Genomic DNA, 16,681 nt, shown 5'->3' with positions numbered 1-16,681 from the left:
CATGTGTTTCATACTATTGAAGAACTATTTCAAATCCCACTAGTGTTAGGGAATAAGAAATTACTTTGTGACTTAAAGAATTCCAGGAATTACACTTTATAATACAATAAGAGTACTCTCCAAATATTGTTTGAAGACCCCAATTTAAAGTTCACTGCAGGGGATCCCTGGGTGGCTCAGCGGTTTAGCACCTGCCTTTGGCCCAGGGCCTGATCCTGAAGATTTGGGATTGAGTCCCACATTGGGCTCCCTGCATGGAGCCTGCTCCTCCCTCTGGCTGTGCCTGTGCCTCTCTCTCTCTCTCTCTCTGTCTCTCATGAATAAATAAATAAAATCTTAAAAAAATAAAGTTCACTGCAATAACTTCCTCCATTGTCTGAAAGGCAACTATTAAATCAGCATTTTACAAACATTAATAAACACAGAGTGCATCATGCATTATTTTAGGCAATAAAGGAAATTTAAAGAAAAAAGTGGAGTTTCAAATTCAAAAGAAATTGAGTAAATAAAATACACTAACCTTGGATATGGGCAGTGAGGGAAACAAAAGAGTCTCAGGTTTGATGCATAGGTGAATGGTAGAGTCATTAATGATGTCTGATAAAGACTACTACTTGCTTACCTAATATCCACTCCTTGCTTACCTAATATCCACTCTACCCATTTTCTTACATAATTGACCCCATACAGCATTAAAAGTGGCAACATGACCAGCTAAAAACCATATGAAAACTATATTTTCAGGCAGTCACGGTGGCTCAGTGGTTTAGCGCCGCCTTAAGCCCAGGGCCTGATCCTGGAGACCCGGGATTGAGTCCCACATCGGGCTCCCTGGATGGAGCCTACTTCTCTCTCTGCCTCTCTCTCTGTGTCTCTCATAGATAAATAAAATCTTAAAAAAAAAAAAAAGAAAATTATATTTTCCTGTTTCGACTATATCTAATAAGATATAATGACATAAGACAAAAGCAGACACCTTTGGGTGGAGCATCCAATATGTCCCATGCAAAGTACATTGACCCTGCAGGGTGACCACATTTTTTTCTTGGCCTTCATTCTCTCTGCCTGGGATGTGATGGTTGAGGCACAAGCAGCTAGTTTGTGATCATGAGGTAACTTGAAAATACACATTTCATGCTAAGGATTGTAAAACAAAAAGATGAATCCTGAAATTGGTGAGTCACTAAGTTAGCCCTGGTTGCCTAATTCTGGAGTTTTATTTTTGACAGAAAAATAAATGTTTATTTTACTTAATCTTATTCCAGGTCTCTCTTATTAGTCACTAATCCTCATTGATATCCCAGTATAGAGAATCAAGTTGCTTGGGGCTTTTTGGTAGGTGGCAGGGTTAGGAGAAAGTTTAGTTTTGAATGTGTTGTATGTGAGGTGCTCACTGCTGGAATGCCCAGACATCACTTGGAAACACAAGGTAGAGACAGAGACTTGGGAGTGCTCCAAGTGGGGAGGCTAATATCCACAGCTTATCATTTCCAGCCAGTGGTTCTTTATTTTCTTCAGATTGTCACTATGGTAAGGACTTTCTAATTTTTTATTTCTGAGCATTTAACTTGCACTTTACCTTGAATGCAAAAAAGGCAATCTTCATTTTGCATGGCCATACAGAACCTCAAAAATGAGCAGGCAAGCTGAAACTGTGCAAAGTGATCTTCATAATCAATGAAAAAAATTGATTGCTTCATGAACTTTAAAATTTTTGTCAAAACACTAAACTCTCTTGTCTATACAAGTATAGAGGAATGAAAAAATAATAAAGCTATCATTTACTTAGTAAATTGAAATTTAAGGCATCAGGAACATTGAGAATTAAGGTGTTTTATTTGTTTTTCTTAAAGGAGAGCTTTGTTTTTTAATTTTTGAAAAGATTTTATTTATTAGAGAGAGAAAGTGAATGAGAGAGAGAGAAAAAAAGAGTGGGAGGAGAGACAGAGGAAGAAGCAAAATCCCTGCAGAGCAGGGAGCCCGGTGCAGGACTTGATCCCAGGGATCATGATCCAAGCTGAAGGCAGACACTTAACCAACTGAGCCACGCAGGTGTCTTGTTTCTTTGTTAAATGCATCAAGAGTAACCTAAACACTGCTTGCCTTATTTATTTATTTATTTATTTATTTATTTATTTATTTATTCATTCATTCATTCATTCATTCATTCATTCATTCATTCATGAGAGACACAGAGAGAGGCAGAGACACAGGCAGAGGGAGAAGCAGACTCCCTGAAAGGAGCCCAATGTGGGACTTGATGTGGGACTTGATCCGGGACCCCAGGATCATGCCCTGAGCCAAAAGCAGATGCTAATCCGCTGAGCCACCTAGGGATCCCCACTTGCCTTCTTATTGTTAATTTACAATAGGAAGTAAGGATCTTGTGTTTGCCCTCATGAATGGTTATACTCTTCCCTAAATTTGGATTAACATCCAACATTTTATCCTTGACATTTGTGTTGTGAAGTATCTCCAAAAGTTCTATTAACATTCAGAAGTTCTTGGGTTTTGTGTGTGTGTGTGTGTGTGTGTTACTTCTGGGATATATTCACCCTTTTTTCACAACCACTTTCCTTCTCTACGTTGGTAACTTCTCCTTCACAAAGTTCTTCTAGCTGTGCTTCTAGGGTTTTTCAAGTGGTAGCAGTGCCAACATTCCCACCATCAGCTATTTCTTCTATAATTCCGTTTATGTTCAATGTGAATTTCACTTCCCGCAGTGTGATTTTTGGGTTATTTGCAGTACTGTTGGCCAATTCCCTCTTTTGATTATCCATTTTTATAAAATGTCATGTGAATTTATCACTGGGAGACAAGATTGCAACACAATTACACACTTTTGCTGTGTGTGTATAAAATGAATAACAGATGCAGAGTGACCCATCACTGACAGACTCTGAAAGAAGTGATTCAATTGGTCACTGATCATAACATGCACGTGTTATTTATGTAGTGATTTGTGGACTGAAGACTCAGCAACAAAGTTTGTAATTATGCAATTACCGAACTCAACCAAATCATAGTAACTGAAATGTGAACTGTGATGTTATAGGGCTAGATTATTTAACTAAACCATGGTAACCAGAAACCATGCATGTCAGAACCACGCAAAGCAAGACCTGTGTGTAATCCAGCTGAGGGCTGGTGAGCAAAATCTAGATGTGTCTATGCAATATTCATTCTCTTACTTTCATATCTCTTCTTTCTCCCCACTTTTTAGCTATTTCATTTCTATTAGTATCACCTCTGGAGAGTGATGAGGATAATTTTCAAGGCATCTTAAATCAGTTTTGCTACTGATAATTTTGGTTAAATTGCTGAGCTAAAATGGGGGCTTAAAATTATCCTCAATCATATATTTTCTGTCCTGTTCTCATGGTCGGCTGAATTAACATTGCTATAATAATGTTCTGTCATAAAGGGCTTTTACCATAACAAATTCTGCTTGCTCAACATCCTGCCAATCAGAATTATCTTTCTATTCATTCATTCGGTAAGTATGTGCTAGGCACTATACCTTGTGCTTGGAATACTTTGCATCAGTGAATAAAACAGGCAATAATCCTTGCCCCTGTAATGCTTACATTTTAGTTGGTAGTTGTGAGGGGCTGGAGCATGAGGCAATAATAATGAAGCCTGCTACAGTGCTGCCATGTTGTCAAGCTATGATGATATTATAAATAAGAAAATACAGATATTCAAGTATACGTTTTTTCTTAATATTTTATTTACTTATTCCAGAGAGAGAGGCAGAGACACAGGCAGAGAGAGAAGCAGGCTCCATGCAGGAGCCTGATGTGGGATTCCATCCCGGGACTCCAGGATCGCGTCCTGGGCCAAAGGCACATGCCCAACCACTGAGCCACCCAGGCGTCCCCAAGTATACGTTTTTAAAAAAGGATTAACAATTTTGGCCAGATGATCAAAATTAATATCAGTAATAAAGTGATATTATGGACATCATGTAGTTTATTTCTTTTTTCTTTTTTTAAAGAACTTTTTTTTTTAAGAAGGAGAGAAAAGGGGGAGAAGAAGAGAGAGTGAGAAGAATCTTAAGCAGGCTCCATGCCCAGCACGGAGCCTTATGCAGGGCTCAATCTCACAACCCGGAGATCATGACCTGATCCTCCATTTATTTCAGCTATTGGTGTGTCAGCAAATTAGAAAGCACTGATGGGAACTGATGACATTTGAAACATTTTTATTTTCAGGCATTTATACCATTTTTATTACCATTTGAATTCCAGGTCTTGCTCCAACAAACTCAATTTTACCTGAACATTAAGTAAATGCAAATCAGCCTGGGAATCGTGAGAATGGATAGGGTTAGAGTTCTCATGGTTGTGACGTTCTTGGCTAAAGCTGAGCTCTACACAATATCACTTGCCCTACCTTGCTTCTCTCAATACTAAGCATACACTAATTGAATTCCTTGCCTTGCTCTGGCTTCTTCATATTACTTATCACTACCTGACATCCTGTTATGTAACTTATTTCCTTATCTGTTTACCGCCTGTCCACCCTCATTCCCATGTAGAATAAAAATCCCACAAAGTCACAGACTGTTTTATTCATTTCTGCCCTGGATTCTGTCCTTGGACCAGTGGCACATAATGTGTGCCCAATATTTGTTGAACAAATGAACTTGTCAGAAATTAGCTTGGGTTAAAATAGAAAAAAAATTGTGTAAAAATGAGCTCACTTCCTCCTCAAAATTAAAGGAGCTATATTATATAATGAATAAAACTATGGTAAAAAAAAATGCACAAAGTACACGAATGTTAGGACTAGTTCTTTTTTTTTTAAAGAATTTATTTATTTATTTATTTATTTATTTATTTATTTATTTATTTATTCATTCATTCATTCATGAGAGACACAGAGAGAGCGAGAGAGAGGCAGAGACACAGGCAGAGGGAGAAGTAGGCTCCATGCAGGGAGCCCGATGTGGGACTCGATCCCGGGTCCCCAGGATCATGCCCTGGGCTGAAGGCAGAGCTAAACCGCTGAGCCACCTGGGCTGCCCTGTTAGGACAAGTTCTAACAAAGTTTTTTAAAAGACAGTAGGCACATCAGGAGTCTTCATTCAGTTAGCAGGTTACTCAGGCCTTGGTCATTCATACTCTCTGAAACTGGACAGTATGAAAGGGATTTGTCTCTTTGTTTGTTTATATTTGTGTGAGACCAGCAAAAGAGAACAGACATAGTGGGGGAACATCTGAAGGTTGGCTTTAGAGGCACCAGATTAGGAGCTACACAGACATCTCGGAGCCATCATTCATTCATCCATTCATTACGTACCTCTCTCTTTCTCCCTCTCCCATTCTCTCCTGTATTCTGCTTCTCCTCAACCCACCAAAATACCCACTCCAATCCTAATTTGCCCTCAAAACAGTATGCCTGGACAGCCCAGGTGGCTCAGTGGTTTAGCACTGCCTTAGGCCCAGGGCGTGATCCTGGACCTGGGATCTCCCTGCATGGAGCCCGCTTCTCCCTCTGCCTGTGTCTCTGTGTCTCTGTCTCTCTGTCTCTCTCTCTCTCTCATGAATAAATAAATAGAATCTTTAAAAAAAAAAACAGGATACCTTTTCCAGATCAGATGATCTAACCAATACACCAAATTCTGAAGTCTATTAAGCATATTGACTTATTGTCTGTTGTGCACATTGCCCTTTTTTCCCCTAATATTCTGTCTTTTGACTTTGTTTAATTGGCTCCAGCACAGAGATTAGTACTACATAACATGTTAGTTCCTGTTTCTCCCTTAAGACACACCTAGATTAAGGGGCACCTGGATGGCCCAGTTGGTCAAGTGTCTGACTCTTGATTTTGGCTCTGGTCATGATCTCAGGGTCGTGAGGTCGAGTCCAGCATAAGGCTCTGTGCTGGGAGTGGAGCCTGCTTGAGATTCTCTCTTTCTCCGTCTACATCTCCATCTCTAAAATAAGTAGGTAAAATCTTAAAAAAAAAAAAAGACATATAGATTAAACATATTCTTCAGACCCAGCTCAGTACTAGGCACTGGAGATACAAAAATTAACAACACAATCTTTCCTTCAATGGGCTGATACTCCTGCCAGGATGGATGATTGCCCTGCTAGTGCTGATGCAAATGAAGTTATTGTAGTTTTACCTCCTGAGCCTTCCTTCCTTCCTTCCCTGTCTCCTGGATCCAGGGGAAAGTAGAGGCTTGTTCACTTCTGTCAATTCTCATAAATATTAGCATAGTTTTCTAAATTTTATAATTACCTTATTGTAGAGTTTGTATTGACCATAGATTTTCTGTACAGATACCTTCAAGGGTTGAATGTATAACTTCTTTTTCAAAAAGACTGAAAGTCTGACTACAATCCTGTCACAGTGGCCTGGTTTCAGTTTTTGGAACATTCCAAGCTTCTTCTTCAAAGCCTTATTAATGTTCTTAGTATGAGCCTCTCTGCCTGGAATGCTGTCCTCTTGGCTCTTAGGCACAGTCAGATTCTCCAATATGAAGCCATCATATCCATTCTACATAACAGCAACTGCTACCACTATTTGTTTTCTTTGTGACATTTAACATTATTTATAGTTATTTTGATTACTTTCTTTTATGTTTACTGTTTTCTTCACTAAACTATGAGTCAAATCTTTTCATGTTCATAGCTACATTCCTAATGTATAGCAGAGTATCTGGCCCATAATAGTTGAGTAAATATTTGTCAAATGACTGGTTAAGTAATGAGGAAGACAGCAAAAAAGGGGAGGAAAGATAAAAAAAATAGACCTGCACAATTCTCAATTATCTTGCTCTTCTTCTGAACTCTTAAAGGGTCTACTATTACTCTTCAAAACCCTTTTCTTGTATATCTCCTAAAATAATGTATTTAAGTAATACACGCCCTCATACGTGTTTAAGTTGATATCTGTAATTTTATATGTTTAAATAAATGCAAACAATAAATGTTCTATGTATTATAAATAGTAGCATTTAAAATAAATCTATTATACAATATTCTTTGAAATGTATCCAATGGGACATAAATACAATAAAGATCTGATATCTACCACTACCCATTTTTAAAAGACACAAAGAAAAAAAAAATAAAAGACACAAAGATTCAGACATACCACTCCTACACATCAGATGGAAAGTAGTATAGAGGGCCCCCACAAGACATATACAAAAGTATTCACAGCAACTTTAATCCATAATAACCAAAAACTGAGGAAAAACCAACTGTTCCTTGGCAATAGAAAGGCTAAGCAAATTATGGTACATACATACATACATATATATATACACTGGGATATTATGTAGCAATGATTTTCCAAATCTTTGGTCTCAGGACTTCTTTATACTCCTAAAATTTATTGATAACACCAGATTTTAAAAAATCTATTAGGGCATTTCTATCAACATGTGTCATGTTAAAAATTAGGACTGAGAAATTTTTTTTTTATTTTTGAGAAATTTTTAAAATGTTTATTAACCTATCTTTAAAATAACAATAATGACATGGATAAACCCTGAAGAAGTTATGCTAAGTGAAAGCAGTCAGACACACACACACACACACACACACACAAATATTGTATGATTTCACTTATAGGAGGTAGTCAAATTCACAGAGACAGAAAAGAAAATGGTGGTTGCCAAGGGCTTGGAAGAAGGACAAACAGAGAGTTTTTAATGTGAAAGGGTTATAGTTTGGGAACAGAAAAAATTCTACAGAATAGTGGTGACAATTGCATAACAATGTGAATATACTTAAGGTTACTTACCTACACATCTAAAAGTAGTTAAAATGGTGAATTTTGTTATGTATATCTTACCAAATTAAAAATAACAATAACAAAACCATTACATGTTAAGGTGCATATTTTTATGTATGACTATATCTTCTAAATAAAATTAGTAAGAAGTAGTAGTCGTATTTTTAAATATTGGCAAACCTTTTAACAGTCTGGCTTATAGAAGACAACTGGATTCAATATCAGCTTCTATTTCAATCTTTCACAATGTTCTTGTGTTCTTTTGTTGAAGTATATGAAGAAAATCTGGCCTTGCAAAAATATATAGCAGAAAAGAGATTATTTTAATAGTCTTTTCAGAAAATTCTGTCTTCTTTAATATTACATCAAAACTTGATAAGTGGTAGTTTTTTAAAATACTGGTTCACTGGGAATCCCTGGGTGGCTCAGTGGTTTAGTGCCTGCCTTTGGCCCAGGGCCAGGGCCCAGGTGCGATTCTGGAGTCCCGGGATGGTGTCCCGCATCAGGCTCCCAGCATGGAGCCTGCTTCTCCCTCCTCCTGTGTCTCTGCCTTTCTCTCTCTCTCTCTATGTCTGTCATTCATAAATAAATAAATAAATAAATAAATAAATAAATAAATAAATAAATAAATAAATAAATCTATCTTTAAAAAAAAATACTGGTTCACTAATATATGCAGATCTTCAAAATACTCACACACTGTCAGAAAAATCACATTTGTTAATATCACCATCAATCTCAACAGAAAACTTGTGACTGGGGAGCCCTGGTGGCGCAGTGGTTTAGTGCCGCCTACAGCCCGGGGTTTGATCCTGGGGACCCTGGATCGAGTGTCGGGCTCCCTGCATGGAGCCTGCTTCGCCCTCTGCCTGTGCCTCTGCTCCCCCCCCCCCGTCTCTATGAATAAATAAATAAAATCTTAAAAAAAAAAAAAAGAAAAAAGAAAAAGAAAACTTGTGACTTACTAGGAAGAAGTTGAGCCCAGGATAGTGAATATAAATTTTCCAAAATCTGATTTTTGCTTGAAAATGCATTTTATCAATGTCAACAAATATAGTCAGCTGTTTGCCTTAAAGTAACAGGCTCACTCCATTTTTTTAAATAAAATATCTGCCACATACTTTAGTCTGAGTAATCATAGTTTGTCCTTGTTCTTTTCAAATAAAAATGGTGTTCTGTGAAAAAAAACAACCAGTTCAGTTCACAATTCAATTGCACAGGTGCTTTTTCTTAAGACAATCATCATACTCCTATATGCAGCAGAAATATTTCATGTGTACTTCACGTTTCATCACAAATAATATTAAGACATGTACTAGTCTCAACAACCTATGGAAGGAGGGAAGCTTCTTCAATCTAATAAAAGATTATGAATCACTTATTCCTAATATCATAACTAATGATAAAAAACTGTGTTGTCTCTTCCAAGGCTGAAAACAAGGCAAGGATGTTTCCTTTATTGCTTCTACTCAATAATGTACTCAAGAATCTAGCCAGTGCAATAAGACGAGAAAAGGAAATAAAAAGCACATAGATTGAACAAAAAGAAACAAAACTGTCGTTATTCACAGATGACATATACATAAAAATATCAGAAATATCTACAAAAAAGCTGCTAGAATTAATAAGTGGATTTATCAAGTTCCTAGGATATAAAATCAGTATAAAAATATATGCAATTAACAACTGGAAATTGAAGTGTAAACAAAACAATTTTCAAAAAATATAAAATACTGGGACACCTGGATGGCTCAGTGGTTGAGCGTCTGCCTTTGGCTCAGGTCCTGATCCTGACCTCCTGGGATTGAGTCCCACGTCAGGCTCCCCTCAGGGTACCTGCTTCTCACTCTGCCTATGTCTCTGCCTCTCTTTCTGTGTCTCTAATGAATAAATAAAATATTTAATTATATATACAAAATACTTAATAAATCCAACAAAATTTATTCAAGATTTGCATCCTGAAAATTGCAATATATTCATCAGAGAAATTTAAAAAGATGTAAATAAACAGAGAGAGATACCATTCATAGGTCTAAAGATTTAATTTCGTAAAGGTGGCAATTTTCCCCCAATTTTTTAAAAGATTTTATTTATTTATTCATGAGAGAGAGAGAGAGAGAGAGAGAGAGAGAGAGAGAGGCAGAGACACAGGCAGAGGGAGAAGCAGGCTCCATGCAGAAAGCCGATGCAGGACTCCATCCCGGGACTCCAGGATCAGGCCCTGAGCCGAAGGCAGATGCTTTAACTGCTAAGCCACCCAGGCGCCCCTCCCCAAACAAATTTATAGATTTAGCGCACCCTCAATCAAAATCCTATTCTTCTTTTTTTTTAAGATTTTATTTATTTATTTGACAAAGAGAAATTGAGAGCACAAGCATGGGGAGCAGCAGGCAGAGGGAGAGGGAGAATCAGGCTCCCCACAGAGCAGAGAGCCTGATGCAGGGCACAATCAGCCTGATGCTGGGATCATGACCTGAGCCAAAGGAGACACTTAACCATCTGAGCCACCCAGGCACCCCGAAGTCTCAGTCTTTTTGTAAAACAAGCCAATTTTAAGCCTTACATGGTAAAGCCAAGCATCCAGAATAACCGAACAACTTTTGAATTATTTTCCTCTTGAGATCTTTAAAATGGGTATGACTATTTAAACCAAGAGTTTAAAACAAATTGGCTGTCAACATAGATCCCACAGACATTAGAAGAATAAGACAATACTATAAACAATATTATGACAACAATTTCAACAACAGAGATGAAAAAGACAAATATCTTGAAATTTAACATATACCAAAATAGGCACAAAGAAAAGCAGAAAATCTAAACAAACCTACAGCCAATAAACAAATTTAATTTTTATGAAAAACCTTACCCCAAAGAAAACTTCAAGGTCAGACAGTTTCACCAGTGAAAACACCTAAGTTACACACATGATTTTCAGATAAGAGTGGAGGAAAGAGTACTATCCAACTCATTTTATAAGGCCAATAGTTATGGGCTGAATTGTGTCCCACTCCTCAAAAACTCATATGTTGAAGTCTCAACTCTTAGTATTTCAGAATATAACCACATTTGGAAATAAGGTCGTTATTATGGTGATTAAAACAATACTGTTAGAATCTTAATCTAATATGACTAGTGTCCCTATAAGAGGAGAAAGATTCATCACAGGCATGTGATTGCACAGAGAAAGGCCATGTGAAGACACAGTAAAAAGACTGCCATCTACAAGCCAAGGATAGAGGCCTTAAGAGAAACCAAACCTGTCAACAACTTGATCTGGGACTTAAAGTATCCACAACTGTGAAAAAATAAGTTCTGTTGTTTCAGCCCAGTCCATGATATTTTGTCACAGCAGCCTTAGGAGACACCAACATAAGCTAAATATCAAAACCTGACAAAGATGGTATAAAAAAAATTACAGACTAAGATCCTTCATGGAGATAGAAGCAAAATCCTTAACAAAACACTAGCAAATCAAATGTAGCAAATCACCATACATAAAAAGAATAACATTTCAAGATTCAATAAGATTTATCTGAGAAATGCGAGATTAGTTTAAGAATTTAAAGCCAATGTAATTCACTATCACAATGTAATTCACTAAAAAAGAAAACCACTATGATCATGTCAATAAATACAGAAAATGCATTTGCTACAATCCAACATTCAGTCCTCATAAAAACTTTTAACAAAGCAGAAATAGTAGAGAACTTCCTTAAATGAACAAAGGGCATCTATAAAACACCTACAGCAATAAATAAATAAATAAATAAATAAATAAATAAATAAATAAATAAATAAAACAAACATCTACAGCATAATTAGCGGTAAAGACTAAATTGTTTTCCCCTAAATGGGAACAAAACAAACCATTATCACTACTTGTATTCAACATTATACCAGAAGTCCTAGTCACTGTAAAAGGAAAAAGAAAAGGAAATAAATGTCGTTAAGATAAAAAAACAAAGGGGTGACTTCATGGCTCAGTTGGTTGAGTATCTGCCTTTGACTGAGATCATGATCTCAGGGTCCTGGAATGGAGCTCCTGTCAGGCTACCTGTTCCATGGGGAGCCTGCTTCTCAATCTCCTTCCCGCCCCCCCCCCATGTTCTGTCTCTCTGTCTCTGTTGCTATCTCTGTATATCTCAAATAAATAAATAAAATCTAAAAACAAAAAATCAAAAAGGAAGAATATTGTCCCTATATGCAAATTACTTGATTATTAATGTAAAAAATCCCAATGAATCTAGAAAACAATCATTAGAACCCATAAGTAAATTTAGCAAGGTCACAGGATACAGGGTTCATATATAAGAATCTGTTTAAAGCAAACATTAGGGCAGCCTGGGTGGCTCAGCACTTTAGCGCTGCCTTCAGCCGAGGGCCTGATCCTGGAGACCGGGGATTGAGTCCCATGTGGGGCTCCCTGAGTGGAGCCCGCTTCTCCCTCTGCCTGTGTCCTGCCTCTCTCTCTCTCTCTCCCTCCCTGTATCTCTCATGAATAAATAAAATCTTTTTTAAAAATTTTTAAAAAGCAAACATTAAACATATATCATTATATACTAACAGCAAACTATTATAAAATGTAATTCAAAAATCCACTGTTTACAGTAGCACACACAAAAAAATAAAATATTTATGAATAAATCTAACAAAGGATCCTTTTTAAAACGTTTTATTTATTTACTCATGACAGTCACAGAGAGGGAGACAGAGACATAGGCAGAGAGAGAAGCAGGCTTCTCACAGGGATCATGCCCTGAGCTAAAGGCAGATAGACGCTCAACTGCTGAGCCACCCAGGCATCCCTAACAAAAGATCTTTATATTAGAAACTACAAAAGATAGTTGAAAGAAATTAAAGAATACCTACATAGAGAAATATACTATGTTCATGGATCAGAGAATTCAATATTAACATAACAATTCTCCTGATACTGTGGTATTATTAAAGGATAGATATATAGATCAATGAAATTGAATACAAAGTCTAGAAAGAGACCAATAAATATATAGTCAATTTGACAAAAATGCCAAGGTGATTCAATGGAGAAAGAGTCATTTTGGCAATAAGTATTGCTGTAGCAATTGGACACTGGACAGCCATATTAAGAAACAAACAAAAGAAAAGGACTATTGATCCTAAAGTAATGCCCTATGCATAAATCAAGTTGAATTGGGTCATAGTCCTACTCATAAAATCTAAAACTATAAAACTTTTGGAAAAGAACTTTAGAGAACATATTTGTGTCCTCAAGGTAGGCAAAGATATTTCAGAGAAGACAAAAAAGTATGGACTTAAAGGGAAAAAAATTCCATGCTAAAGTGTCAGCAGTTTTAACCATCATTGCTTTTACATCACAAATTAAAACATCAGTGCACAGAAAAAGGCACATAAATAAAATCCTAAAGTATTATTCCAACCATTGTGACTCATGGACCCCCCCCTAAAAATTCTCAGGCAATCCCCCCACAAGGATTCTCAGACCACACTTTGAGAAGAGCTATTTTGCAGTAATTAAAAAGAATGAACTGTGGTGTATGCAACAATGGATGCATCATACAGACATAAAGTTGAACAAAAGAAGCCTGACACAAAGGAGAGCATACTGTATAATTCAATTTATACAACGTGCAAGAACAGGCTAAAGTACTCTATGGCATGAGAAGTCAGAATAATGGTTATCTCTGGGATGGGGAAAGGAAATTAAGAAAGTTCATAGTGGGAAAGGGGATCATCTGTATCTTTTTTTTTTAAGATCTTATTTATTTATTAATGAGAGACACAGAGTGAGAGGGAAAGAGAGAGGCAGAGACACAGGCAGAGGGAGAAGCAGGCTCCATGCAGGGACCCCAACATGGGACTCGATTCTGTGTCTCCAGGATCATGCCCTGGACTGAAGGCAGCGCTAAACTGCTGAGCCACCCGGGCTGCCCTATATCTTGATTTAAGTGGTGGTTTGTATATTTTTTACTGTATGGATGTTATACCTCAATAAAAATATAAAAATAATTTTATAAATAAGTTCTTAATCTTTAACAGTTTTATATATTTTCCCCCTTGAATTTATATTTCTTTTTCCCTTAAGAATATTATTCTAATGAAATGTGTTTCTATATTTAAGTCTTTTACTAAGCATACTTCACTAACTAAACACAAAAAAACCATAGGCATGTTCTCAAGACAGTCAATTTTAGGGAAGAAGCCATAATGAAGCTGAGAATCTGAGAATTCTAGCTTGAGGATGATGGACCATAACATTGTTTTGGCATTTCATACCTTTATTGTTAAATACCTTTCATTCTATACTGGCTTATTTCACTAGAAAGTTTCTTAAAGGCAGGGGTGCATCTTGGATCTTCCACAGCCCAGGATCTGACACATAGTAGGTGGCTCACTGATTCATTTTTTCATTCATTCATGCAACAAAAATTTCTTCAACATTTTATTTATGTTTAAGGCTTGCTAGTCTCTCTGCCTATAATGATGAGTGCTCAATAGGTTCCCATTGATAATTATCAGCTACATTTCAGAAACAGTGTAATTCTCTTTTCTCCCAAATTCCAAGTATAGGCGCACTACCTGTCTTATTAACCCTGTTGTAAAAATGAGGACACGAAGACACTGAGATTAATTAACTGACTCGCTTAGGGTCATGCATTTCATCATGAGTCAACTGAAGATTGAAATCCTTACAGGTTCTTTTCTGGACTGAGGTGCTAAGGGAATTCATTCAGATTGACTAGAGTCCATATTTCATTTAAATGCTCTAATTTCATTTCTGCTACATCCACCTTCTTTGACTTGTATTTTAGGACCTGCAGTCTGAATTGGTTTACTTCTACTTCAGTCTCTGTCAAGATAAATTAGACACTGAGGGTCCTTGACACCATCTGAAGTAGAAGTGCTATTAGTTGAAAATACATAAGCAGTTTTATATTTCAACATAGTATAGAAATTCTTTGCAAAACCTCTTTTCTACTAAAAATGAAAGTGGGCATAATAAACATAGGTGAATTTTGAAAATGTTTAAAAAATTAAAATTTGATTTTACTATACATCCTCAGGTAAGCATAGCCAAAGGAAGGCAGATTAATAGTAAATATTTTTATCTCCTGTCAATGCATCTAGAAGCCATTCTGTTGAATAAGATCTGGCAGGTTCCTGACTGTGAAGAGAGATAGGGTAACAACTCCGATGATACATAAACTTGTATCAGATACAGCCTCTATTTTTTGCTGTAATCATCCATCCATAGCCTAGCCTACTCAGACGACAAGTTATTAATAAAATGGACTATACCACAAGTGCATTGCCCTACATGGTGTTTATCTTGTTGGAAAGTGTAATTGTCTGAAACAATGGCCTCTGTGAAAAGATATGTTATGAGCTGTGTAAAGATCAAAATAATTTCAACTAATAGTGGGAGCTGTTTGTGAAGAAGTAAAACATAGATTATGCTGCATAGAGTTAACAGCTCAGCCTTGCTTTTAAGGTCCCTGTGAGATAGCCTTGAATTTCATGCCATATCTTGTGAAGAAACAAAGATCCTCCACCAGAATGTAAACTCATCCAAGGCAGAGAATTCCGACTTATTCGTCAACGTCTCACTAGCACATAGTGTAGTCCTTGAAAAACAAATCAACATTTAATGCATGCTGAGAAAAAAAATGAATGAATATGAGTATAGTAAAGATATGGAAAGAGTTCCAGGTCCAAGCCAAGCCAATACCAGTTTTCCACCAGGTTGTGACTCAGAAAAGTAGAGTGGGATCCAGACTCCTAGAGACTAGTATTAGTGGAAAGGGTAAGGGTAAAATGGAAGCAGTCTGAAGTCAAGTAGCTGAGGATACCACATGGCATTCCCATAGTGCTGGGGCAGATAGAGAAACTCTAGGTATAGAAAAAGGTAAAGCTTGTCCTTGGTCCCTACCTCTCCTGCCCCAGCCCGACTGGATAGGATCTGAACAAGTTCTTGGCATCTTTCAATCTAGATTCTTCTGGCACAACAAAAGAAGCTTCAGATCTCTTATTCTCACTGGTGGAATGCTAGGTTGGGACAGCCTGCAGGTAACAGCATGTGGCTTAGGGAGCACTGTGAGGAGCTAAGACAATTGGCAAGGTCTTAGGGAGGTAGATGGAGTGCCAGATCCTCAAATAGAGCTGCATTACCTCTCCACTGAGATAGTAAAAAAAAGAATACAAAGGAAGATAGAAAAACTTAAGACATGATGAAGGAGAGTAGATACAGAAATATTCTGAAGTCGAGGAAAGGATAGTTGAAGGAACCTGCTGAGGCCTAAACCACAGCCACTTTCTCTTGTATTTTTCTGAGGCAAAAGTTGATGTTTGGATTATATCCTCCCACAAGCTCACAGAAAGTGCTTTCTCTCCCCACCATGAGGGGTAAAGTATGTTTGGCATCATCCTTTTTTTTTTTTTTTTAACAAGCAGTTAGTTTAGGATGTGTATGTGACACAAGGGGACTGCCCAGTGGGACTCAGTTCTGTTAGAGGCCTCTAGAAAGGGCTATCCTTCCTTTATTATGAGAAAGAGAGAGACAAAGAAAGACAGAAGGAGGTGGGAGACAACATCCCCTTCTTTGCGCGATGCCCTTACTGCATCAGATGCCAAAAATACAGGAGCTATGGTGCAGCCTTGAAGGGAGATGGGAGGAGAGAGTATCATCTGAGGATGGCAGAGCAGAAAGAAGAAATTCCCCTGGGTCCTCGATAACATCCTTGAGTTACTCAATTAACCAATAGAGGAACCACTTTCCTTCAAACCTCCTATTTTATGAGATAACAAGTTCCTTATCTTTCAAAAGCCACCATGAATCAAGTTTTCTGTTGCTTGCACTTCTGTCGATAGCTTGATCTTTTCTTGTAAAGGGGAGTGTGTGTGTTTGAATGTGAAATATGGGATG

At 37.2% G+C, this 16,681-nt stretch overlaps 1 long non-coding RNA gene across 4 annotated transcripts in view; it reads right to left on the bottom strand.

Moving 5' to 3' along the window:
- The window catches only part of LOC129506361 (uncharacterized), a 158,803-nt gene that overhangs the window by 140,492 nt on the left and 1,630 nt on the right, over window positions 1–16,681 (bottom strand). For 3 of the 4 annotated variants that reach the window (XR_008663749.1, XR_008663750.1, XR_008663748.1), the window contains exons 2-3: window positions 8,721–8,930; window positions 7,936–8,045 (exon numbers count right to left, since the gene is read on the bottom strand). This is a non-coding gene — a long non-coding RNA (uncharacterized LOC129506361). Of the gene's footprint in view, window positions 1–4,875; window positions 5,962–7,935; window positions 8,046–8,720; window positions 8,931–16,681 lie in introns of those variants that run through there. The other variant, XR_008663751.1, reaches the window with a different exon arrangement.

Source organism: Nyctereutes procyonoides, unplaced genomic scaffold (assembly GCF_905146905.1).
Source record: "Nyctereutes procyonoides isolate TBG_1078 unplaced genomic scaffold, NYPRO_anot_genome, whole genome shotgun sequence".
Taxonomy (NCBI): domain Eukaryota; kingdom Metazoa; phylum Chordata; class Mammalia; order Carnivora; family Canidae; genus Nyctereutes; species Nyctereutes procyonoides.
Note: the sequence above shows the minus strand (reverse complement) of the source record. Positions and strands in the feature narration are given on the sequence as shown.